General features: G+C 35.5%; 1 protein-coding gene across 1 annotated transcript in view; it reads left to right on the top strand.

Moving 5' to 3' along the window:
- Window positions 1-27,660, top strand: part of LOC142318096 (pyrokinin-1 receptor-like) — a 248,214-nt gene that overhangs the window by 34,678 nt on the left and 185,876 nt on the right. The window lies entirely within an intron of this gene.

Here is a 27,660-nt window from a genome sequence, read left to right as displayed (position 1 = left end):
ACAAAAATAAAAATTACCAAATATATTTCAGAAAAATTGATTAAAGTAATTCACCCTTAAGAGAAAATAATATAATGAAATAATTTATTTTAAATCTAATCTTAAATTCGGTTAATTCTTTTCATTCTTTTATAAAAAAAAAATATTTTTTAATTTATTTTTTTGTTATACACATGTACAACGAAGTACAATAATCCGTGTAATACTTATTATTCAGTATTATAATAAGTATGAATTTTGGCTACCTTTATTATCACAAATATAAAATACATAATATTTTCCCCTTAGGATTATAGGTTTCGTTATGTCAGATTGTAAACAAAAATACATGTAGAAGAGCCACAATCAAATCAAATTCCACTAGGAATATATATATATATATATATATATATATATATAATGGATAGTTTACAGCGTACCTTATCTTCTTATGGTTTTTTTGTGGGGATACTGGATTATAAAAGAGGGTTTTAAGTTCTATCTTCAAAATTAAAAATTCTGTATTTTTATTTTGGCATTTCATTCACAGTAATTAAATCATTTTATTTTACTACTTTTTTGTTACTTTATACTCACTTTATATATATATTAATTTAGATGGGATGACTGAAATGAAATTTCAAAAATATCAATTTTGCTGGGAATCAATCCGAGATCCGATAGTACGCTATATTCTACTTCGCATTAAAATTAAATTTTAATTGAAATACAATTTTTTATTCAATTCAGTATTCAGTATCAACACTGACAGTGAAATTTACTGAAATTGAAGTAGTCATTACAGTTACTATTTATTTATTTATTTATTTATTTTTTTTCTATCTAGTTTACTTAATTTTTTTATTTTAAAAGTTAATAAAGATAATATAACATTCAGTTTTACAAATCAAGAATCAATTACGATAAAAAAAATAGTTCATAGTCAATATATATTAAGTAGGCTGCTATATGTTTCAACTATTTATAATTAAAGATGTTTCATGTGAGTAATCGTAAGACGGATATGTTGCTGTAGTAACAAGTCAATTGTTTTAATAATACCAACCTTATAATTGGAAAAAAGTAGTCAATTGGGTCTTCCACAGTAAATATAATAGATCGGCTACAAAACAATAAAAATGAAAAGTTATTTTGAAGCCTAACAATGACAGTGAGTGACGAATGTTTGTTCACTTCTGAACAAAACATCATAATTGATTTTCCGGACTAATTTTTATTTACTTATTTGTTCTAATTCTGGAGCTAAACTACATTTTCTTTTTTATGATAGTAATTAGAAATGAATTTGAAATGTATTTGTGTGAAAAATATAAAGAATGATGGTATTCGAATCATGAAATTTCCAAATGAACTGCAGAGACGGTGTCACTCCACTAAGAAAATTAATTGCACTATCATATTGGACAGCGCGTACTAACATTTTCATTAATACGATAAGGAGTTTTAAAAACCAGGTTGAGTATTTTTAATAAATCATTATTTTTTTTAAATTTATAATTCATGCTTGTCATAGATTTTTTGAAATATTGTATGTTTATTATCTGTTTCAATTTATATTTAAAAAAAAAAATAAAAATATATTGCATAAAAAAAATCGAAAAATGGCTTGAATGTATTTAATTCATGTTTTATGTAGTTATCATTACAAGCAATAACGAAATAAGTGATAAATGGTGTAAAACATCATTGCCTCCGGTAATCAGCAGTTATAAGATTAGCTTGAACCTAGCGTAAATAATATCAACAGTCTACTGTCCAAGTACACAAAATACAGGATTACATGTCGTAAAGGATAATTATTGAAAATTTTCTACGATTAGATTTCTAGTACATAAAAAATAATCAACTATATATTAAACAAACATGTTATTGTATATTCCTCAATTAGATTAAAAGTCTCACTGCAAGAATGAATCAAAACATTAAAATAAATTGTTTCCAAAACGTGTTTATTGTTGTTATATAAGGCTGAAGTATTGTTGGTTCCGTACTTATGTTTGGTTCTTTAATCAAGAAATATTATCGCACAGGTCTATCTATTTGTTTAAAAAATAACAATTATACTTTTTATTCTAGGATAAAGTAAAGACGTCAAACTTTATAGAAAAGTGGTTAAAGCGCATTTAAAGCTTGAAGGAAAGAATTTTAGACAACCACAATGCCACAATGTACTTCTGAATCAAATATTCTTAAAGATATATTTCATAAACCGCAGGGATATCCATCCCAAGTGCCCGATCGTACACAACATTCAATATGATGGGGCCAAGTACAGACCCCGGCGGAGCCCCACACGTCACCTCAAATCTTAACCTCTTATCACCCAGATTATGTCAGCAACCTATCCTACAGATAGTTCTGTATCAGCCTTCTCACTGAGCCGCGAATCCCCCGATACCGAACTGCCTTAAAAATCGGAACCCATTTGAAAAAATTGAAGGCGTTTTTGAAGTCAAGTGTGATCAGCACCGTAATCTTCCTGGTCCTCCAGGTGCCAGCCGCCGACCGATCTGCCCGTTCAATTATCATTTGTACCGCTTCCACTGTCAAACGTTTTTTCCTAAACCCAAACTTTTGTTCGTGGAATCCTCCTACACTCCTAATGTCTTCTAAAATACGACCCACCAACATCCTATCCAGTAGCTTACAAAAGTTTTTGTAGGACATACTGGCCTACACGACACTGGTGCCTTTGGTATACTTGACTTCTGTAACAGGACCAGTCTTGCCTCTGTCCAGGAGGGTGTATACTACCCGCTAGCAAAATAACATTCATAATGTTCAACACCTGTACCGGGACTTCATCTAACAAAATTCTCACCGCCTCTACAGGTATCTCATCTGGTTCGGGACTTTTGCGTATTTTCATTCTATGCCCTGCCGCCAACAATTCTTCCATCTGGAAGGGTACTATGTTTTCCACCTCTACCACTTCCAAATCCGGTAGTGGTAAACTCGGGAATAACTCCGCAACACTTTTCCTTACCTTCCCTTCCTATAGAACCGGCAGCCTACGGCCCAAACGCTGAGTTACAACCCTATAACCTTTCCCCCATGTGTCTTTGTTGACTGCCGCCTCTAATTTCTTCCATGCGTTCCTCTTTTCTTATTTAACCTTTGCCCGGTACCTTTTCCTGGTCTCTAAAAATCCCCTATAGGCTTCTCTCCTGTCCACATTATTTCCTCCTTCCCCTATTCTTTGTACCGTCTGCGAGCCGCATAGAAATGCCGACGGAGAGCCACGAGATCACTTGTCCATCTTTTATACTTTTTCTCCGTATTCTTTTCTCTGTATGGTTTTTCTCCGAACGGGATACGACCAATCCAGCCCTGTCGCACTCATTTCTGACTATCAGGATGAACTCCTTCGAAGTAACCCCATACAGTGGTAGCTGTTGTATTGCCTCCGCTTATCTAACGCAACCGGCTAGTGATGTCATCGTCTTCTTAGAATGTTTTCTATTCAAGCTTATTCTGAATTCAAAAATTATCATCCTATAGACGAACAGGCTTTCCTCGTTTAGTATCTGTCACCCCCGGTAAGTGCCCGAATGATCCACTCTCACAGATGCCAGATCTAAGAGCGCGCCTGAGCCCTCTCAAAGATAGCACTCTCTCCGTTATACACTGCACACCCCATGCCGCAACTCGTTTCACTAGATATGGCTGCCGAACATTTCAACTCTCTCCTCCATCCAAATTTCAGCGACTTTGCTTGAATTCGGCTGCTATTAGGAAGTTTCGATCTCGGAATTTCTGTACCACCTCCTCCAATGAGTCCAGGAACCCCAGGAACTTCTTTATTGAAATATTTGGAGAATAGTAGCAGGAAACAACCACCACAGCCACCAAATCCACCCATAAATATCCGATTCCGTCCCAACTGCTGACTACCGGTATCCTAGCCACCAGCCACTGGGAAACCGATGGCTGCTACCATGCTCTTGTTTTGTCGGACTAGCAGTATTAGTCTTTCTCCCGGTTGCCGAAACGTCCCGCTTCCTCTGATAGATTCTGACAGGTATCTTCCTACCCTTCCCGAGGTATGCCAGTATTCTTCTTGCTAAATGACCTGTTTTATCTCGGCCAATACTAAAGATCATTCAATTTATTGAGGATAATCCTGAAAGCCTTGAAGAAATCGGTCAATATGGCTCCTTCATCCACTCCGAAATAGTAAATCACTCTATCGCTTGCTCTTCCAACACTCCACGATTCCTCTCCACATAGGATGGATCCCTCCATCTTTTTACTTATTAGTTGCCCCCGTTTTGCCCTGCCCTCTTGTAGTACAGAGGAGGCTAGGAACGACTACCGATCCAGTGTAGCCTGGCTATTCCTATCCGTTAAGTCGATCAGATTTATCACTTCTTCCGACATTACTGGAGGTTTCTTAATTATTTCCGTCGTTTCCTTACATTCTCAGGCCAACGTTGTGTCGTTAACAACAGAAACTCTTCGTCAGTGACTCCCCTGTCCAGCTTCTCACCTATTTCCGTAACCTGAGATGGTTCTGTTTGAGTGGCCATCGTTATCTTCAATACTGGAGTGGCGCCTCGCTAAGTTCTCTGAATTCGTCCGCAGAAATAATAGATCTTTACTAATAATCTTTATCTCCCGTTTTATGCTTCTTTCGATGCACTGGTTCAGATTCTTGGGTAACTGCACTAGTTTTGATACGAGCACCTCCAAGCCATGGGTAAACTCTTCCTCGTCTGACAGTGCTATCCGAAGGAGCTTCATCATCGGAGAAGGGGTTTGCTTGGCCAAAACCAACGCCGACGACTTAGCTACCTTTCTTCTATCACCTCGGAAGATGTTGAGCTCCTTCCAGGCTAGTCCCTCCTAACCGGAGAGCGCACTAGTTTCTTTTCCACTACAAACGAGTTTTCGGCCATTCTGCTGCTATGTAGAAAGATTTACCTCCAAATCCCTTCCAGATTCTTCACTGTAGTCAAAATTCTTGTATTTTGACAGTTCACACGCTTTCTTTTTACTGGGTAGTGGTGGTCATGGTGTTGATGGGGATAGGTAAAACGTTTTTATTCAAAACTTCAATAAAAAAATGTTGGGAAGGTAAAAGAAACGAAATGTTTGGGCACGATTAGATCCGAAAGGATTTGCTTTTGTAAGGATTAAGTGTAGAGATATTTAGGAAAGAGGTTTCCCTTTTATTCTCTATGTAGGACTTAAAAAATTTTACTCACCCTACGACTGCAATGAAAATTTCCGAGTCGTTGTTTACTTGACACTGTGATGACGAAACAGTTCTGCGTGATCCTTTCTGTAGACTTAGAACTACTTTCTTCAATGAAGAGGTTATTTTGCCTCTCTATAAATGTGTTCTTATTTAAAAATAATTACTATTTCTGAAAAAACGCGTTTTCTGAAAAACCGTTCAATAAAAAACTTTGCAAACTCGCACGTTTTTTCTTTACACTTCAAGCTACCAGCTAAGCACCATACAAACACCCACAATCAAATATGACAGTGCCGAACGTGAATTCTCTAGGCGTACTCGTGTTACCACTTTTCGTCAACCCAGTCCATATACAACTTTTTTTCACTAGATTATTCTTCTATTATTTTCTCCAAATTTTTGTAATGCAGTACTTTAACCTCTATTGAACAATCCAGATTTCAACATGTTTAGTAACAGTCTCATGTAACATTGTAGAAGAATCTTTTGTTGTCTGTCAAGCTTTCTTATGGTCTATGTTACAGTGATATGAGTCTAAATGGGAAATGAGGAACTTCACACAAAGGTTTTTTAAGAACCGGTACCTAATTCCCAAAAATATTTGATATCAACGTATCTCTTTATGTATCAACGTATTTCTTTATTTATATATATATATACTTAATATTGTTTTAAATGAATTTCAATCTAAAGAACAAACAGTACAAACCGTACGTTGTTTATTTAATCATTTATCCAATATAAGCCTCTATGTCTTTTGTACTTTTATTGAAGGAAATAATTGCAAGAAGTCAGGTCTCGCGAGTATGAAGGCTGAGGGAGGACAGTCATCTGAATTTTTGTCATAAATCTGACGAATTGATAAAGCTGAATGTGCTGGGGCATTGTTGTGGTGAAGGTACTGTAAGTTTTCTCGCTACAACTCAGGTCTCATTTTGCGAATTTTCTCACGTAACTGCTGTAAAAAGCCTTGATAATACTCATGGTTAACTGTTTTAGCTTGAGGCGAGAATTCAAAATGTACTTATTCTAAAATCAAAAAAAACAAACAAAGAGCATCATTTTGACAATGGATGGAGACTGATGTGCTTTCTTGGGGCGTGGAAATCCTATGCCAATCCATTGTGATGATTGAACTTTTGTCTCTATGTGGTAGTCGTAAATCCAGCTTTTGTTTCCCGTTGTTATCCTTTGCATGAATATTTCATCGTCATCGGCTTGTTCAAGAAGTTGCCGACAAACGTCCACTCGATGTTCTTTCTGCTGTTCGATCATCAAACGAAGAACAAACTTTGGTGCAACTCCATGCATGTTCACTTTTTCAGTCAAAATGTCATGACATGATCTGATTTAGATGCTAACCTCTTCAACAAGTTCTCTGACAGTTAATCAGCAATTTGCACGCACCAGATCATTGAGTTTCTGAACGTGGGTGTCATAAGTTGAAGTCGAAGACCTTCCTGGTTGAGGGCCATCTTCAATCGAATGACGACCCATAGCATCATCACCGTAAGCTTGTTTCAAAAGTTGAAACGGTTTTCTGAAAGTTTTTCCCAGTTTCACGTAAAGTTTTATGATGTATCATTTCTCCCGAAAATCACACATTACAAAAATCGCTACTAACACTTAAAAACGTTGCTCTCAAATAACAATAACATGAAAATTAAACGATATATCTACAATCCAAGAATATGTGGTTACAGAGGAGGTTGTGGGGAATACAAGCTGCCAACCACACATCAATAAATGCGCTCTGTTGGCGCGTAATGAATATGTTCAGTTATTTTCTGAAAAGGCCTCGTTTATTTCCCTACCCCGTTGATTTGTACCATCATATGGCTTCCAAACTGGTTTTACATTAAAATTGATTAATATGCTTTCGTTTATTGGGTATAGTTTATCGATAATATATTTGTAATATTATGAAGGCTAATCTAAATCTAATTTTAAAACATTTCTTATGTTTACTTTTTAAAAATCTTTAGTACTAATGTTAATCATTTAAATATTGTTACTGTAAAAGTATCATAATGAATTTTTTCTAATTCACTAATCAAGCTGGTCTAATTAAAACACGACGATGTATAAACATGAAAACAAAGATATGTATCTGTTGATACATTACAAAATATTTACGTTAATCACCCTTAAAGTAAAAGTTGGGTATTTAAAAATTGGAGTTACTGATAAAATTTCTTCTAAGGTGACGAGAGAAGACACTGACTGGCGTGTGTTAAATTTAATTTTGTTTACTTTTCACTTACTTAAAGACTTAAATTAATATTTCCACACTGCTAAATTAATTTTGCAACCGTGCTTATTTAGTTTTATTTAGATTTATACTAGTATAGTTAATCAAGCGATTTTATTTGGATTATCGTTTAAAATATTCAACTGTTTAAGAATATCATGTTTAAGAACAAAAAATACTGAATTAGATGTGAGATCAATTGTTAATGAAAGAAAACTATGTCAGTTATTTAAAGTCAGTATAACACCTTGAATGTGGCAATGCAATTATTAATTTAGTCAGCTATTCGTCTCTCTGAGGAGCCACATACTGATAGATTTCTATATCAATCAGAACTATCAAGCTGTAGTAGCTTTTGATCTTCTGAAAGATAGAATCATTAAACTGCAATGATGCTGATGATAATAATAAAATTAATATAATAAAATATATTTCATTACATTAAGTTTAAAATTTTGAACTGCTTTATTTTGAAGGTACAGTATTTCGTTTTGTCATTATGCGGTTTACCTCCAAACATTCTAATATAACCTCGTACTGAAGGAAAATAAGAAACGTAAAATAAAAACATGAACTAAATTTTTTTTTTCGTATTTTGATAAAACTGCTTTCAGAGTTTAAATTTGTTGACCAATATTTTTACAATTCGTTGTCCATATCAAATAAAATGTCACATTTTCTATTATGATAACATGTTTATTTTTTTATCTACCTTGGATATCAGTTAGAAACAAGGATGATAGGGAAGTTCCCGCCGCTTGTTCTTCAAAACTGTTAATTGTATAAATTTGGAAATATAGTGTATTATTATAATATAAAACTGTTTTACAACCAGATATTAATTTTTTCAGTTTTTTTTTTTTAAGTAACTGGTTTTCTGGTTTTTTTATCATCCTATCTACTGTAGACACAGAATGTGTTATAATTTCATAAATAGAAGGCATTCAAACTTATACCGCAACTGATTAAAGAAACAATCCTTATAAGATGTGCTCAATATGTTAACGGCATATCTAAACTGAATATATTAAAGATAAAAAACCGTCTCAGCCCTTCATCCGGAGGGCCCGGGTTCGAATGCCGGTAAGAAACGGTATTTTACTTATGTTACAAAATTTTCATTTCATTATCGAACCGACAAACTTCGGAACTTATACGGTGAACTAATCATTAAATACAAATCCTACATTACATTCTATTACATCAACGACTATTATTACTTCACTAAACTTACAGAATTAATCATATATGATGTGTGTTACTCTTCCATTTTGAGAAGTTAAAATCAGTTGTTATACAATTTGTTTGGTAAGTATACTACTTTTTTAATTTAACTTTTACTTGCTTTATTTTAAATCACAATGTTTTTTCTTTCAATCTTTTTTTTCATGGTTGTCCTCAAATCTTGCACCCTTAATTTAACGTACTTCCTGACATTACCTATTGATAAAATTTTGCACACTTACTAAGGTCAAGTGACAATACAATATTCCACCATTACTTTTGCAAACATCCCCCGTATGGAGGTTAATTAAGGATGGAAATTAAGGGTACAGGTGTAATAATTTAGCATACTTCCTGACATTGTCTACCTGATGAAATTTTGCACAGTTATTAAATTCGGGTGACAATAAAGTATTCCACCATTACTTTTGCATACACCCCCCCTCCATACGGCAGTAAATTAAAGGTGGAAATTAAGGGTGCGGGTGTAAAAAATTGCAAAATGTGCAAAACGGCTATGGGGATTTTAAATCCAAATTAACCTACTAATTAAACTCATTCAATGTATGATAATAATTTGATTAAAGTATGACTAAAAATATAACATTGTTTTTAACATTTTTTAAGATGTCTGTAATATTATTTCTAAAAAAATTACATTAAATAATAATAGCTATAAATATGAAAAACTAACCATATAGAGAACTGTCAAAAAAACTAATTGGGTTTTAAACTATTTTTAGTAAGGTTATTTAGTTCTAACTGGCTATTAACAATTTTTAAGTAGAAAAAATTCATCGTTACTTATAGTAGATAAAAACCCCTCCATTACTTTCAAAATTAAAAAAAAAATTATTTTGGAATATTCCGTCTTCAGACTTCTTGTTAAAAAAAATTACAGCCATGTATCCATACGAGATTTGCCGTTTTCCGTTTTAGTTTCCTGGCATCGTAGCTCTAGAGCTGCAAGAAAGAAAGGGTGGTAATCAGTCAAAAAATAGGGTATATTTTTTTTGCATTTCTCAACATTTTATGACCCACCCCAAAAACAAAAAAAAAAATGTGAGGGATAATGTTCGCAGGTACATAAGTAGTGGTAGCGTCTCGGACTTTAATCCGAGGTCCCGAGTTCGAATCCCGATCAGGCATAGCATTTTCTCACACGCTACAAATCATTCTTCTCATCCTGTAAAGCAATACCTAACGGTGGACCGGGAAGTTAAAAAAAATAAAAATGTAATTTACATTCATACATATTATCTTCACTGATCGTCTGAAGTAATACCTTACGGTGGTTCTGGAGGTTAAATAGAAAAAGGAAGAGGTATGTTGAAGTGTTTGAAGTTCAACAATGTTTAACTGGACGGATCGATTTTGCTGAAATTTAGCACAGAGGTTCTACATTTATGTGGCAATTTGTTGGTAAAGGTTTGGAGTCAATATTTCCATACGCCACTTTATATTAAGCTCACTATATGCACAAATGCTTCTTACCATTTAAAAAACTTGCCATCAAATTCTTCCCTTTCCCCCAAAATCGAAAAAAAGTTATTTATTTATTAATTAAGAAATTTTTGACCGAAATTTTTATGTCTTCCTAAGCATAGTAAGAGTGCAAGTGGTTACAAAAAAAAATATTGTCGGGGCAATATTCGAGGTGGGAGAGCCGATAAAAGTTAAACAACATTTTTTTTTTAATTAAAAAAAATTTCTTTTGTTTATTAAAATTTAAAAAACACAAGTAATCTCTTCAAATTTCCCCTCCTCCCACCAAAAATTCTAAGGTACCTTTTTGTTTGGTTGAATATTCTTCAGTAAATTTTTTTTGTGGTTTCTTCTTTCATTTAACATGCGAGTAGTAAACGTTTTCGTTTATTTAACTTAGTAAACAAAGAAAAATTTTTTAAATCTTCGAGGCTGATTTTTGAGGCGGTGAACGGAAACAATTTTTAAAATACAGATTTTTGGAATTTTTTAAACATTTTTATTTTTTGTTTATTTAAACATATAATGATAATTTTACAATAAAACTTCATTATCAATTACTCCCACCCCAAAAAATAAATCTTAAGTAGCTTAGTTGTCAGCTTTTTCAATTAATATTTTTATAAATAAATTACATTAAATAATAATAATAGTGACCAATATGAAAAACAAAGCATATAGAAATCTTTAATCGCCTCATTGGGTTTTTAAACTACTTTTTTGTAAGGTTAATTAGCTCTAACCGGCTAATAACAGTTTTTATGAATAAAAACAATAATGTTTATAATAACAAAAGACCCTCTCATTACTTTCCCTAATTTAAAAAAAAAACTTCCTGTGCGACTTCTTCCGTCTTTGGACCTGCTCTTCAAAAACAAATAAAAGAAAATGTCAATTCTTTTTTCTCCGTTTATTTTCTGTTACTAAATAAGGGATCAAGCCAAACAATTAGTGTGTGCTTTTTGATATTTTTCTTGTTTTCATCGTTTTTTAAATAAGTAAATTACATTTTATCTCCCATTTTTATGATGTGATATTAAATATATTTTTACAAACAAAACATGTTGCTAAAATTATCCTTTTAGTTAATGTTATTAACTATTATTAAACATCTACGAACAGAAAGAATTTATGTTACAAATATGTAACAACTTTTTATATCGTTTAGCCTAAAGGTTAGTTTCATTATATGTATTATATTCGTATATATAACGTACGAGAATATCCAGCGTTGGATTGATGAATAGTATAATAATATATAAAATTATCCAGTTGTCAAATGATACAGCATTTCTCTTTCCTTTTCTCTCATAAGCATACGTGATGTTCAAGCGATAATAATATTTCATGATAATTCATTCATAAAAAAAACTAATCGGCATATATTATATTATAATATTGATGATGATTTTTCAACCAAAAATTCAATCACCATGCTGATGTCTAAATTAGGTAAGTATTTCTAAATTAAGTTTGTTAAGATTCCCGCCTGTGATGTTTAACAAAATATTTCACATATGTCATTATAATAAATTTATAAAAGAATATTCTATGTTGTAATATTAATAAAAACAGTTTTAACTAGATGAATCTCAATCTAGTAACCTTGAAAGTGTTGAACACTTTTACGGTCAGATTAAAATTTTAATGACGTATTTTGATTTGGTTCCATTTTATTGTCATACTTAACTATTGTTTTGTTATATTTGCTGTTAAATTTTGCCACAGAACAGGAAATGATGATCGATATTTTAGAATTGATAAAAAATTTCACAACGATAATTATGTTTAATTAAAGCTATTATATTTGTTGATTGTTGCCGTAAAATTCTAATGCATAACACGTAAATCAAATGGTGATAATTACGGTAAATTCCTCTTAGTGACAATAGTCTTGACAATAGCCAATTTTATGTTAAAATATTTATTAAGACACTTCACAAACTTATTAAATTTTAATGCTGCATTATTAACAATATTGAAATATGTGTATAATTTTGTATAAAAATATCTTTAGTATATTTACTTCGCCAATTTCAGGGAATGATTCAGTAATATTTAGGGCTGGAAATTTCCACCTGATGGTTTATCTCGCTGGAAGTAATTTTTTTTTGCGGATAGTATGAGTTGCCGTTTCAGTTTCGTTACACAAATTGTAAAATTTAGCATTTAAATATGATAAAATTTAAAATCTATACCGATAGAATTGTGGTTTACTTCAGTTAATAAAACTTCATTCCATAAATCTTTTCTTTGTTTTTCGCTGTTCTATTTAGTCAGACTCGTGTGAAGACTTTATTTTTTGCAGAAGCAAGTATAAAATTTTAATTTAATTTGTACTTTACTCAAATATATATATATATATATATATATATATATATATATATATATATGTATGGTAATTAAAATATAGTGAATTAAGCTAAGCTGCCAAAATGTTTTCAGCCGTTTTTTAACATCCTTCGTATAAAAGAAACTTCAATACAACTTACTCTATTAAATTTGGAAAAAAATTGTAAATCTTTATTGTTTAATGATGATGTAGTTTTGAATGTATAATTATATAACAATTGCATTTTGAAATTAAAAAATACGTATGTCTAATAAATAAATAAATTCTTTATTCTGATCGGTATAGAACAATACAGTATTGTATTGTCTACGCTAGAAGAAACAATGTTCATAACCTTAAGAATTGCCCCTGAAGGGCACGGAAGATGCAACTATGGAACTGCTGAACACCGAACGCTTTATTTGATTCTGTCGTGGGCCTCAACAGTACCCGAAATGCAAGTAAGTAAAGTGGATTACACTGTCGTCTATCTGGGTCCATCACGTTTTACTAAAACAAAATTTAATTTTATGCGTGTAACTTAAAGAAAAATGTCGGTGTGTTTACTTAGTATGGATTGGAATAGTTAAACGTAGTTTTCCTCTTCAACACTATGATACTAACACATATTACTGATACTAATCCATGCGGTTATAATTAAGCTTTTAACTTCATTATAACTACTTTCGAAGTTACACTTGCATATTAACGTCGGAATGACTTTTTTAGCTGTAGTTTACAAGTCGAGTTAGCAGCAATGATCTCACGCAATCACAACTTCTCTGCAAGTGTAAATTTGGCAGTAAACCTGAATTTACCAGTAAAACTGACTTGGAGTTGATGAAAAGCATCACTCTACATAACTTGTTACTAAATTTATTAACATACTAATATACCTTAAATACTGTATAAAGTTAACTTTACATAATACTGGATCTATTTTTGCTTAATATAATGCAAAAAAGAAAAATGAATTGAAATCATACATAAAGTTTACATTAAATATTGTTCAAAGATGTTAACTACTCATTATTTGTTTTAGTAAATTTTTATAGAACAAAGACAAATTAATCGACTGCATCCCATTGTGAATAATTCCCTAATTTTATTTTTAAAGAAATAAGTATTCGCTTTTTTAATGTGAATAGTATTAAATAATTACGATATATTATTTAATTTTAAATGCCTATTTTACTGACTTATACCATTTTTGTGTAAAAAATATAAAATTATTAATGCTTTATTAAGTTATAATTTGATAAATAGAAAATAGAAGACTTGAGTAGGCTCACCAGAGAAAAAGAGTCACGGTGTTTTTTATTAACTTCACGATTTATTATTAACTTCATCCTTGTTCTTCCTCGCTCGGGGTTCTCCTCCTTGGAGCTTCCAAGGCCCAAGGGGCCTACCCCATGCGCTTTGCTCACCATTTCCAATTTTCCAGGGGGACCGGCGCCCTGGACACTCGCGGAATTTGCTTCGGTCGCCATTCTAATCTACCTAGAGTACTCCAGCCCCTGGATGCCCGCACTACACGTTATTCTCATGGTTGTGAGAATAATACTGATAAATAACAATTATAGTATTCAGGCTTTATAGAAACCTGAAAAAAGAAACTAAGTTACAAAAGATAAAATAATGGTAACTGTGGTAACTAAAGTACACAACTTTGACGACGAAAAATTCATAACTTTTTTCTTTCCCATGGTGGCAGAATTATAATAATGAATTAAAAGAATTAATCTATTTTTTCCTTAATGAATATCTTTAATTCTCAAGTTCACCGTCCTTGAGGGCAAAGAAATTATGAATAATTTTAATATCTTAACCTTCAAGAGAATTGGGGTCGCGGTAGATGGCTTAAAACCTTCCCATGGGTAACACGAACATATCCTACAAATTTGAAAGTAACCGGTCATTTGATTCTCACCTGATGTTTGAGAAAACAAACAGACAAACTTTACAAACACACACACACATATATATATATATATATATATATATATACACACACACATTTTCGAATAACTGTGACTTGTTAGATCGAGAGTCTACCTTATGCGTACAAAAGGTAGCCTTAATCTACTAACAAATACCCTGATTGTGTTACCAGTTGATAGTGATGGTTGGTTTACCCTCCCACTAGGTGCTCGCATACCTCACACGAAGTCTCCACGGTAAGATCATTATTGTTAAAGATAAATTTTTTTAAAGTTTATTTAATATAATTTTATTTAAATTATATTTGGTTCTATTATTTTTTCATTATAATTCATTCGATTTATGCGAATCATTCAGTTCAAACCCAGCTCATATAGTAATAGAGACTCAGTTCATTATCAGTTCATTAAATTAATTCATTAAAATTTGTGCTTCAACTGGCAATCTCCATTATACATATAACATATAGCTATATATTTTTCGAGATTAAATATATCTAAAATCCTTCTCAGTTATGCCAAGAAATATGGGTAAATGTTTGGTTGCGATTGATCTAGTAGTATTTTTGTTTATTCTGAATAAACAAAAATCATCTTCCTCTTTATATATGAGTAATAAAATAAATTATTTATCTGATTTTATTATCTTGCTCTTAAAAGAAAATATACAATACTTATAAAATCTGAAAATAATTTAATTTAAAGAAATCATACCTTATATATATATATATATATAAAGACTTGATAATCTAATAATTTGACACCATATTTTAAAACTACATATTTTTTTAACATAACAACAAGAAATTTGTCATGAGAAAAAAGTAAGTTTTGAAACCATAGTTGATTAGTGCGCACTCGTTCATTTTGATTGCCAGTGGGTATGCTTTGATGTGAGTAAGTGGATGCACTGAGAATTTATATAATTAGGAGGAAATGAGAGTGAGAAAGTTTTGGTGCCTGCAGAAAATACACGCACGGGTAAATTCAGCCGAACGCGCGCGTGCGCGTGTGTGTGTGTACATCCCCCTCACTGTGACGCTACAACAGTCATTATCTATCCTTTAACAGCGTCTAAAATACCCCTTCCAACCTGAATAAAGATTACAGTTACAGAATTTAGACTTACTATACTATAAGCTACTGTAATATGGAATATGCCTGAAGTTAGCGGAGAGAGACACAGGTAGAGAAAAAACTACGTCTTAGTTACTATTCACTTATTAAGCCACTATCTTTTTGTTTAATACAAAATAACATGTAGTTACATTTGAGTTACAATTTAGATCTACAGGCCAACTATTTCAAAAGGTTAATGACAATATTTTTATCACAATTAAACGTGTTGATTAATTGAAGTAATTATTGTAACAAAAATTTAGTTTTTTATTGCATAGACTAAATGTATGTTCTTCTAATATCCATAACTAGATTTTTATTTATAATGAATAGCTATTTAAAAATCTTTATTCGTTTATTAGAAATATAATATAGTAATAGTTATATAATAATATAGTAAAATTTATAATATTTTAGTAAAACTATATTATAATTTTTTGGAATATACGTGTGATTTATTTTCCATCTAGAATTTTCAGTTCAAACAAAACTGATATAAATCATTTTTATCCATATGAAATTTTATTTAAAAGATTGAAACGTTAGATAAGTAGAAATATATTCATTAATATTGGTCAGCAAGGCAAACCACATTCTATGGCCAGCCAAATTTTACCTTACTCTTATAATTACAATGAAAGTCGAATACATTTTAACAAATAACTTATGATTTAACAAAGGAACGCAATTATTCTCAATTATACCAGCAACATTTTTTTTTAAAGTAATAGATTAACCAATTTATGTACTTACACGTATAAAAAATTAAAACTTTGTCTACTAAGCATGTACTTTTTAAGCTTATTTTTAGTACGATACCAATTAAATATCTATTTATATAATAAGAATGCCTTTTATTATTACTTCCTAACTACCAGAATTAGAAATACATTTAAATTATTCCATTATAATTTACAAAATGATGTATATAGTTTATAATTATTATTTTTTAATTAAATTTATTTTATTTTATTATTTAATAATGACTTTTAAATACGCATTACAAATTAAAACAATTTTTTTTGCGATTCTTCTCTAAATACAGACTTTTGAAGTCAGAGGGGATTTAAAATTAATTATAAACAGCTTTCCAAACCTTAAGAGTTATGTTAGTAAAAATTTATTTATATGAGATTTTTGTAAGGTACTTTGAAATGTCAGCTATATTATTTCATTTTATTCTAAATTTTCTGATTAGATGTTTTTTCTTTAATTTCGTCACGAAAATACGTTGGATATTATAATGAAATCTGGGTGTAAAGAATTACTCTAAAAGTTCAATACTAAGTAATAATGACGATAATAATAAAAGATATCGTTAGAGTGTGTAGAAAATTGATATTTTATTTTTAAAACTTCACTTCATATGATAAATAGAAAACCTCATAACGATAAGGTTTAAAGCTGACTTAAAGCGGTCAGAGGATATCCCTTTAGAAATGAAAAAAATTTGCTAACAAAGGTGTTTTACTCACTGCCATTCGTTTTTCCATATAGTGAAAATTAATGTTACTCTTACATTAAAAAAGTTACCTAGGATTTATTTTTTTGGAGGGGTTAATTAATGATGAAATTTTATCGTAAAATTGTCATTACATGTTTAAATTAACAAAACAAAAGTTTATAAATATCAAAAAATAGTACTTTTTATATTTTTCTAGTTCCCCACCTCCAGAGTTACCTCCCAGGAAGTTTTTTAAACTTAGTTTCACTAACTTTTTGAACACGGCTTTATCCGCGTGACGCACCTAATTTAATTAAAAATATTTATCATTTTATTTAAATCTATTTTTTCGTTTATTTAATTCAGTGACTCTAACTAAAGTTCGCGCACATACCGTATTTAATTTGCCTGGTGTAGTGCTATTAGCGGTGACGGTCGGCACTAACTAAACTAATGTAATTTTTCAACTTACATAGGACAAATTTTGGTCTGCAGAAATCTGGAGTTACTGAGGGTGACTTTACTCTACAGCCTCACCCTCTTGATCTTTCTAGTTAAAAATTCAATGACATCAATGCCCCATACATTGAAGTAATCTGACCAAGTATGATCAAAATCGGTCCACTATTTCTGGAGATATAAGATAATTTAGAGGCCAACACTGTAGACACACACATACGCGTAAATACGAAAATTAAAACATCCCAAAAATTTCCATCCGGTTTTTTGGGTTCCTTAGTTATCAAGACGTCAAGATCCGGTGAAAACCGCATATGCCGAAATTTGACCGATTAGAGAATACATTCCCTTCTAGAGCTATAGCTCTGCTATAGCGCTATCTAGACGGGAATTGTTGGTTAACTGGCATTTCTCCCGCCACCACCCCATTCGGTCGCCCTAGAGCATAGACCAAATGTACCGTGCCAAAAACGGCTACTGTGCCTCTAAACAGATTAGCGACCTCGTTATCCTAAATGCTCCTAGTGAGCTCCTATCTTGCGTGAGCGGTTAAGCTGGGCGCCGTACAGCACCCGCCTATGTGTCCCTACCGCTCACTTGTCACATTAAAACTAAATCGGGGAGGCGCACCCCTTGTTACAATTAAAAACAAAAATAAGTTACCTTAATAAAAAGACGGCAATTTAAACCGCCATGCCTCGGTCGCTGTTTGCCAGCTAGTGCCTGTCCACCATTAAAGCGCTTGGAGCTTATCGGCTGATGGCAGCCATTATTTCCAAGAAGGTTTTCACCGACACGCTACAGGAATCAATAAATCCCCATTAAAATTAAACTTAAACTACCGATGACGGTTGAACATCGCAACCTCATCGAGGAACTCCCACACGGTCCGACAATGCGGCTCACGCCACATTGACTCGCCGTTTATGAGCGGCCAGTTTTCCCCCTGACCTCTAAGTTCAAGGGTGGCCCGGTCTCTGGCCCCCCCAAGAGCAGGGCAGTCGAACATTAGGTGTTCGTTCGACTGGACCTCCCCACAGACGCACAACTCATCAGCCGCTAGGCGAAACCTGAACAGATATTGCATCAAATTCACGTGGTTGGTGAGCACTTGGGCACCCGCCGCCCTTAAAAATGAACTTGAGGCATACCATCCCCCCAGATCCTGTATAAATCTATACAGAGATCTTCCCTTAGACGTGGTGTGCCATTCATGCTGCCATGCCTCCATCGCGAGGCCCCAAAGCCTCTTCCGCAGGCGGGAAATGGGCAACTGTTCGAAATTTAGACCCGGTGCATTGTGATCACCGTTCCGTTCTGGTTCTAGCCCGGCCCGAAACCGTATCCCAAATACCTCGGTTGCCCGACGTCTTCGCATCTTCCACATGGCTGCTCGAACTTTCACCACTAAATCGATTGGGAGAGCCTTTCCCAATACGGTAGTAGCCTCATAGGAGGTTGTTTTAAAAACACCAGTGCATACAATTAAAGCTCTGCGCTGGGCACTCCTTAAATTTAGAAGCAGTGCTCTATTTCTGTCCAACCTATGCGCCCAAACCGGCGCCGCGTATGCGATCATACTCTCGAAGACACCTCGGTACACTAAGTACATTTGGCGACCAGAAAGCCCGTAGTCTTTCCGAGCAATCCTACTAAGTTTGTGCATCACAGAGACAGCGTCCGCCGCAACTTGTTTAATGTGGTTGCTAAAAAGCAACTTATCATCAAACAAAACACCTAGGTACTTTTGAACCCTTACTCGGCTGATTACACAGCCTTTATACTTAATTTGGGGGTTTCGACTGCATGATAATTTGTCTGCGCCCTTTAGAAGCATAAACTTCGTCTTGGGCACAGAAATCTTTAAATTTTGAATGTCCATCCAGCCTGCGGCGGTTGACAAGGCCGCCTGCGCTCTACTTTCTAGCTGTGGTCGTGAATTTCCACGAGCTAAAAGGAGACAGTCATCAGCGAAAGCCTGGGCCGTGACTCCTTCTGGGAATGTCAACCCCAGAAATCCATCGAACACCAGGTTCCACAGCAGGGGACCGAGAACGGAACCCTGCGGGCTTCCCCTGGTGACGGATTTTTCCACAACTAGGTGCGCATCTTTAAACAGGGCCGTACGGTTAGACAAATAGTCTCGTACCACGGCCTGTATGACTTCGGGAACATCGCGGCGTTCCAAAGCATAGAGGACAGAACTCCAACACAAGGAAGGAAATGCTGCCTCTATATCAATAAAAATAGCCAAAACATATTTGCAGTCGGCGCTTTCCACCTCGGTAAGAGCATTTAAGATGCAATCCTCGGTGCCAAGCCCTTTCATGAAGCCATATTGGCCTCGATTTAGAATACAGCTCATATCGATGCCTTCTTCGAGCCGTTCCACAACCAGCCTTTCCAGCAACTTGCCGAGAACCGGCAAGAGGCTGATGGGTCGATAACTGCCGACCTCACCAGGATCCTTTCCAGGTTTCAGGATTACCCTTACCAAAGCCACCTTCCAGCAAGCCGGAAAGCAGCCCCAGTTTAGGCATCCCGTGAACAGTCTGCCCAGTGGCTCTCTTATGACAGGCAATAAATGATGGAAAATATCCGGGTCAAGCTGGTCAATCCCCGGTGCCTTCCTTAGTGCCATTCGAGAAACCACTCGGTCTATATCTTCGGGTTCCACGGTCCGAACGCCAGGGAATGGTGTTTCACCCGCCCTAACACCGATTTCCGCTTCCCCCTCCGGAGCATCTGGAAACAGAGTATCCAGGAACGCCCGGTAAGTCGCCACAGATGTTAATGTGTGGTCACGACCGCCTAATCCGCACCGAACACTGGACAACACGTGCAATGGCTTCGGTCGGTAACAAGTCTTCGCGAGCTGCCAGGGATCGCGCTGCAATTCCCGCATGGAGTCTTTCCAAAACATGAGTTTGGCTTCCTTGATGGCGTGAACATATTTGTTACGGGCACGCCGGAAGATCCGCAGACCCTCAGCGCGCACGTCGTTGACGATATTCCCCGTTAGGGGGCAGCGCTGGTATCTTGCCCGAGCGGACCTCACTCTTGCGCGCAGCACACTGATGTCAGAGGACCACCATTTCTTGCCGGGCCTCCGTCTGCCTTCCACAGACGACCCCCCCGGAAAATGGGGTCATGACGGCTCCAGGCACGCTCAGATCAGCGGACTGGCTGCTTGTGACGGGTCCGTCCATTGGCCGAGGCCGCCGTAGGACCTCGTCGCAACCAGTCTTGATGGCCCGGCCGATTAGCTCCGCCATCAATTCCACCTCCTCCCTCGACTCCATGCTCCACCGCAACTCCTGCAATGCAGCATCGCACACCCGCCTCAGCCTGTATCGATCCAGGCCCCTAAGGTTGTAGCGACCTGGATTTGGTGCCCTTGGACCGCCTCCGTAAGCAATCGCTTACGGAGGCGGTCCAAGGGCACCTCATCTCATAGGTTATAAGGGCATCTCATAGGTTATAAGCCTATGATCGCTCACACTGGCCTCGGGCCAGACAGTCCAACTACCTATTCTTCGAAGCAGACCACCCGTCACCAAGGTGACGTCTATATAACTTTCCCCCAGTTCGCTGGAGAAAGTTGGTGGCTGCTCCGCATCATTAATCAGGTAGAGGTTCCTGGCTTCTGCGAACTGTTCGAGACCAGCGCCTCTGGGGTCTGTGAGTGGTGAACCCCAGGCGGTAGACTTGGCGTTAGCATCCAGGGCAACCAGCACTCTGGTGCCCGGGAGACTGTCCAGAATCCCGCCCAACTTCGCCAACAAGTCATCGATACTCCATCCAAGCTGGAAGTATCCCGACACGAGTACAACATCGAGCGTACCCCTTGTGATCCGCACGACGGTGAATTGCTTATCTGACCACTGGGGCATCCAGAATACACCCAAATCGTCAGAGCCAACCACAATCGCAGAGAGCGGCCGTCCCCCACTAGAATGAATAACTTTCACCCCGTGGAAGCCGACCACCCTATCCGCGACTGCGTACGGCTCCTGGACCAAGAGGACCTCAAGGTTGTACTCCTCAAGGAGCCTCATGGCCTCGGACGTGGCTGCCCGGGAATGATGCAGATTAATCTGCCCCAGGCGTATGCGTTCAATGTGGAAGATGTCCCCAAGGGCTTCTGACCGTTCAAGGGTCATAAGCTGTGTTGTTTACAGCCCGAGCCCGTGCTATGTCGTACGCCTTACACAGCCGACCCCCTACCCTGTATCCAGCATTACTGCCTTTCAACTGGCAGCAGGCGGCGCACTTGGGTCGCGTCGACTTGTCAGGGCAGTTGTTTGCCCTGTGCCCCGGAGCGGCACAGTGGCCACACATCTCCTTTTGCGCACGGCAACGGAGAGCGGTGTGCCCAAATCCCTGACACTTAAAGCATCGGGCTACTTGAATATGGTCGACAACTCTACAGGCCGTCCACCCAAAAAACAACCTTCCACTGGCCACTAAAACCTGCCGGATCTTTGGCGAGGTCTCGAGTACCCAGTGACTCTTCAGGGATTCCTTTCTCCCCAGCTGCCGGATCACCTTAGTTTCCCTAAGGAAGTCCTCGACGGTCATATCCAACATTGGATTTTGACCGTGAATCGCTGTGAGGATTTCAGGCTCCTCAACCCGCGTTGCCCTTGGCATATCGTAAACCAATATCTGCGGCTTACGCTCGGCTAGCAGCTGAGCCTTCAGCCCGTTCTTTGCAAGAACTTCTGCCTCCAGCAGTTGTTTTGCCTGTCGCTCATTTATGACCTCCAGTACGACACCATGATCCCTTGTTTTCGTGACCCGGGAAATCTGGAACTTTTCCTTCCTCGGGTCCAGGATCTTCTTCAGGGTTAGCTCCGTCATTGCAGACGAAGCCCCCTGACCAGGCTTAATTGGGACCACCTTTACAGTGGCCCGCTTAATTTTGGCCGGCGCCTGTGCTGGCGGCGGCGGACCTACCCGCTTAGGCGCAGGCGCGGCTGTTATTGAAGCAAAGGAGACAGGCTTCTTTACCTACTCCTCCACTCTCTGAATAGATTTTTGGATCTCGCCCAAAGCTTCACCCGTTACCGGCTTGAAACTCCGGACTCCTTCCACAACCTGGTCTACCTTGCCGGATAGTCGACTGACGACTGAATCCAGCGCAAGGTTTGCACCCTGGAGGCCTTCACATTTCAACGCCAGCCCGGTCACCATCAACATACACTCACTTAAATATGAGTCGACTAAGTGGCGTAATTCCACCGCGACTCTAGACTCCTTTTTTGAGGAGATCTTGGCCCACTCAGCCCTCATCTCCTCAATCCGCCCCACACTTCCAGCCCCCGAGGCCTCCCGCCTTTCGACAGGCTTAACCTCCGGTGCCTTGGGCGCGGGAACGGATGTAGCGTCTCCGCTTACCTCCTTCCCAGACTTCGTAGGGCGCCGCACTTCTGACTTGGCGCCCCCCTCTTTGCCTGGTCCTCGATGGACGGGCCCGGCTTTCGCCTTCACCGGACAGCTCGGAACCGCGGTTTCGGGCAGGATTTGCTGCAATGCCGCAGCACTCGGATGCTCCACTGTCCGAGGGGCTTCCGTGACCTCCTTACCGGAGGACCGGGGCCTCGGCGGTGACCTGCCGAGTGACGTCCTCGGCAAGAAGGGGTCACCGGAGACCAGGTCCTTGGCCAGACCGACCAAGTCATCCATGCAACCTCCCCCGGGTTGCTCCATGGCTATATCTATCACTACACCAACTGCGTTGCCAGACACTACAAACACAGTTTGCTAGAAACCTATCACCTGTCACAAGTCCTAGGTGAGTGTCTATACCTCTTATACCTCGACGGACCGTCTGTTCGGCAGCCCAATCGAGGAGTCGAAATATAAAGCACTCCTACCACCGGCTAGGTTGGAGCGGAAAACCGCTTCTCGAACCTGCCAGAGGATCTGAAAAAATTATCTGGCCTCACCAACTACGAAATGGGGACACGTTGTAAACAAAGGAAACGTCCTTATTTAGCCGACAGCAGCACTCCTGCAACACACTACGCCGCCGCTCGGTTAAACTCCTCACAGCAACGCAGGTTGACTAACCGCTGCTGATCGTTGTCAACCCCGACGACGAGAACGTAGAACGCTGTACTTGCAGAATCAAGTTGCAACCGGTTGCTAAGCACAAGTTTTACAGCACGGGGCCAGAGGCCGAGAAGCGATCTAGACGGGAAAGTAAAAAACGATGGAATAATATTCCACCTTAAGGTCCGTATTAGTTAATATAATACATGAACTTACCGGAAAAATTACACTTAGCATTGCATGCTATGAAAAACCAAACATAATAAATACATACATAAACAAGATAGAATTTTATTATAAAAAATTAAAGAAAAAAAAACAAGTTAGGAAAATTCAAAATAAAAATTCAATACAACACAAAATATTTTAAAACATGCTATTAAAGAAAATACATACAAAACAACGGATCATTAAAGTTATATCATTAATTAGAAATGTGTATTTACATAAATATTAAAACACTATGAAAAATATTTGTAATATATTTAAAAGAATTGAAATATTTGTTAGTAAAATCGAATTATATACTATTGATACTGATCCAGAAATATTACTTTGATTTAAAATCAAAAACTTATTAAGTCTAAAAAAATTTCCAAAACCCTCAGGAACATAAATTTTTAGAAAATACAATTTATAAAAATAGTTAAAAGGACACGCGTAACAAAAGTCTTTTAAAACAAAAAAACAAATTTTGATCACTACCTCTGCTCACCAACTTCTAAACATATTTCTTCAGAAATGCATAGATGTGAAATATCATCAATCTATACGTACCTCATATAGATATATTTATGATTTTGAGAAAGATATATCAGTCTTAAGTAAGATGATAGTTGTTATAGAAAAGTATCTTCAAGAATTATTTTTATCAAATATGACAATTTTTTTAGTACTGTTGATATGCAAGATAAATTTTACTTGCAATAGGTACCCGAATTTTCCTTTAACGGGCAACGTAGTACCGTTTTTACATACTCACATTATAATACCGATGAAATGGAAACGGATTTTTAAAAAAAAATTTCGATTCATATTATTTACTTTTACATGGTTTTCTTTAACTCTCTTTCGTTCCACGGTTAACGTTTTAGTTCCACGGTGTAGTATACATGCGTAGTAGATAGATATGCACGATCGATTCATTCGTTCGAACGATTTATACTTCTTTATACGAACGATTTTTCTAAAATTATATTTGTGTTTTGGCGATAATAAAAAAAAAAAAATTAATTACATCCCATCGTAGAAATTCGCAAGAACAGTGTCAATCGCAATTTTTTTCAACAGAAATAAGTCAGCAGTGCAATGTTAGTTCAGAAGGAGAACGCTAGTGCTATTTAAGGTGTAAAACTAACGAAATGCCAGAAGAGCAAGAGGTTGGATTAGCGCTTATACATCAGCGTTATTTGCAAATTCAGACAGCAGAGTCAACTGAATAGCGCGAGACTTGATTTGAAAGTGTACGCCAGCGCTTAATGTTTTTAAACTTAAAAATAATTTTTAAGTCTAAAAATAATGTCTATTGAATATAGTGTTTTAAAAATATTTTTTAGACTTTGGAAGAATGACATTCACATAATAAATCCGAAAGCCATGCAGTTTTCTGTCACGTACAGTTATGGAATTGTTGAACGACGGATGGATTGTTGAATCTTTTTACAATAAATGATATGCTTGATTTAATTTCTATTGGTTTATTCGATAAGTCTATATTGGAAACAAATTACATGAGACTATATTTTTTTTTATATTCGTTTTTTTTTATAACTCTCGTTATGGAATATAATGTAGATATTTTTCTTGAAATTGATTTACATCAACGGTAACTTTAAATTGAGATAGGAGTTTAGCAGAATAGGTTAGGTTAGGTAACAGTTCTAGCGTAAACAAAAATTTGCATTATTACTGCAAATTGAGCTCAAAATCCAATTATTAAGAATAATAAAAATCGCATATATTGACCATTGTATAAGATAATTTATCTAAATATTACATAATTTTGTTTATAAGAGTGTGTTTATAAGTATTTTTTATTATTACTATTTTTTACGTGAAATACTGATGAATTTGGACTCAATTAAAATATAATCTTTCTCTTATAAACACTACAACGGTTGTAAGAAAATATACACTGACAAATATAATTTGTCCATTATAAATTAGTTCATTTCTCTCTTAAAAGTTTTTTATGCTACGTTCCTTAATCACTGTATTGAAAGTAAGAAGCATCTGCATTTCATAACCCCAAAAAAAAATTAATAAAAAAATCCTACATTTATTAAATAAGAAAAAGTGTTATAAAAGGTACAAAGTGAACAGTTTTGTTTTTTGATATTTTTTTAGCTTGGTAAATCCTGTGTAGTAGTTTTCTGTTAATTTACAAATCATTTTCTTTTAATTAGAATACAAAAGATGACCAAATACGAGTAAACTGTCCTAACTAACAACAAAGAGAGGAAGCTTAAAAATAGCGAACACAAAAATAGAATTGTAATTTTATACAAAAATAAATACCAACCCGGTAATAAAAGCAGTCTGAATATAACTTATGAAGATAAAAATTTATTATTGAATATATGTTTGCACAATTTATAAATCCTGCTATTAATATTTTCATCTTGTGTCTACAAAAAAAGGCCTACCAATAAATAGTAGAGAAAGTTTTGACTATGCCTAAATCAAGCTAGCATTAAAACATCAAATAACGCATAAATAAAGTCACTAAGAAGAAGGTTTTGACAGGCCAAGGAAAATTGTTTACACAATATTTTTTTACATGTCAACCTGTCCTATAATTTAATTCAAAACAAACTATTAACCTATTTGTGTATAAATAATATCTTAGGTCAAACAAATAAAAACTATATTTATTTATTTTGCTTAAATTTATTAAAAGATATATATTTATAGGCAAATAATCAAAAAATTATCATTCTTCTCTATACAAAGAAAAACAACTGAAGGTTAATAACTTGTTCCATTTTAAAGTAAATGATTAGAGGTTTAATCATAATCTATTACCGAATAACGATTAGTTAACATAAGTAATTGAAACTTATTACTGAAATCTTACTTTAAAAAAAGAAAAAAAACGAGTGAAAAGTATCTTTTTATTTTGTTCGATTTTGTAATCATGTCAAAGAACAAAACAATTCTAAAAATATTCCTTTAACCAACTGATAACTAATTATTTCTCACTGTTCTCGCTAAATTAATACACAGCTTTTGGTTACTAGTTTCCCAATTATGGGTTATCTTCTTAGTAGATATTGTTCTTTTTAAATATTTTTTAAATCTTTTTAAGTATTCTTTAAACAAATCTGTTTTCTCAGTTTTGATAAGCTGATTATCAAAATATTCGTATGTAAAGTAATTAAAAGAAATAATAATTATAATTATGATTTAATATCGTTTCGGTTAACCACTTTTAAAATCATAACTACCAACATTCCCAATCGTGTATTGACAATTTCTAAAAATGTAATCAGTAAATAGACTCTTTCAAATCTGGTGACGCGGTAGCTACCCACCATGGAATTTCAATTCATTGTCAGTAGTAATCGTTTGTGCAAGAAAATATTTTGTTTGTTCCAATTTTGTAAAAGTGTGTTGAATAAACAACCTGAGGGAGCTTATAACGTAATTTTTATCTGTGGGGAAAATAAAAATGTTTTTACCAGTTGTTTTGCGTCGATGTGAATGAAAAATTTTGTTTTTGCCGGATTCTGATAAAATTTATAAAAGAGAAATTTTGAAGGGGATGGAGAAAAGTGTCTTATCCATTTTATTTCTCTAATTTCGGTGATTTTTTCTGTGCCATTTGTTTCTGCAGGAAAAAAAATTATTTTTGCAAGAATATATCAAAAATGTCAAACAAACACAAACCTCCATCTTGAATTGTTTATCTTTTTTTCAATAACAATCGTTTATGTATAATTATGTAATCGAAAAAAGAAATTGAGGGGACTGCGATAGTAAACCTACTCACATTGTAATTGGAATAGTTTACTGTTAGCATTCGGCTATATCCGTATCTTCGTGAAAAAATATTTGTAATAGTCTTTAAAAAATATACGAAGGAATTTTTTTTTATGCGAGCATCTCGGCAGATTTCTATCACATGTTCACATGTTCAAATTTCAATCA

The sequence above is a fragment of the Lycorma delicatula genome, chromosome 1 (assembly GCF_047948215.1).
Source record: "Lycorma delicatula isolate Av1 chromosome 1, ASM4794821v1, whole genome shotgun sequence".
Taxonomy (NCBI): Eukaryota; Metazoa; Arthropoda; class Insecta; order Hemiptera; family Fulgoridae; genus Lycorma; species Lycorma delicatula.
This window is presented reverse-complemented; position numbering and strand designations above follow the sequence as displayed.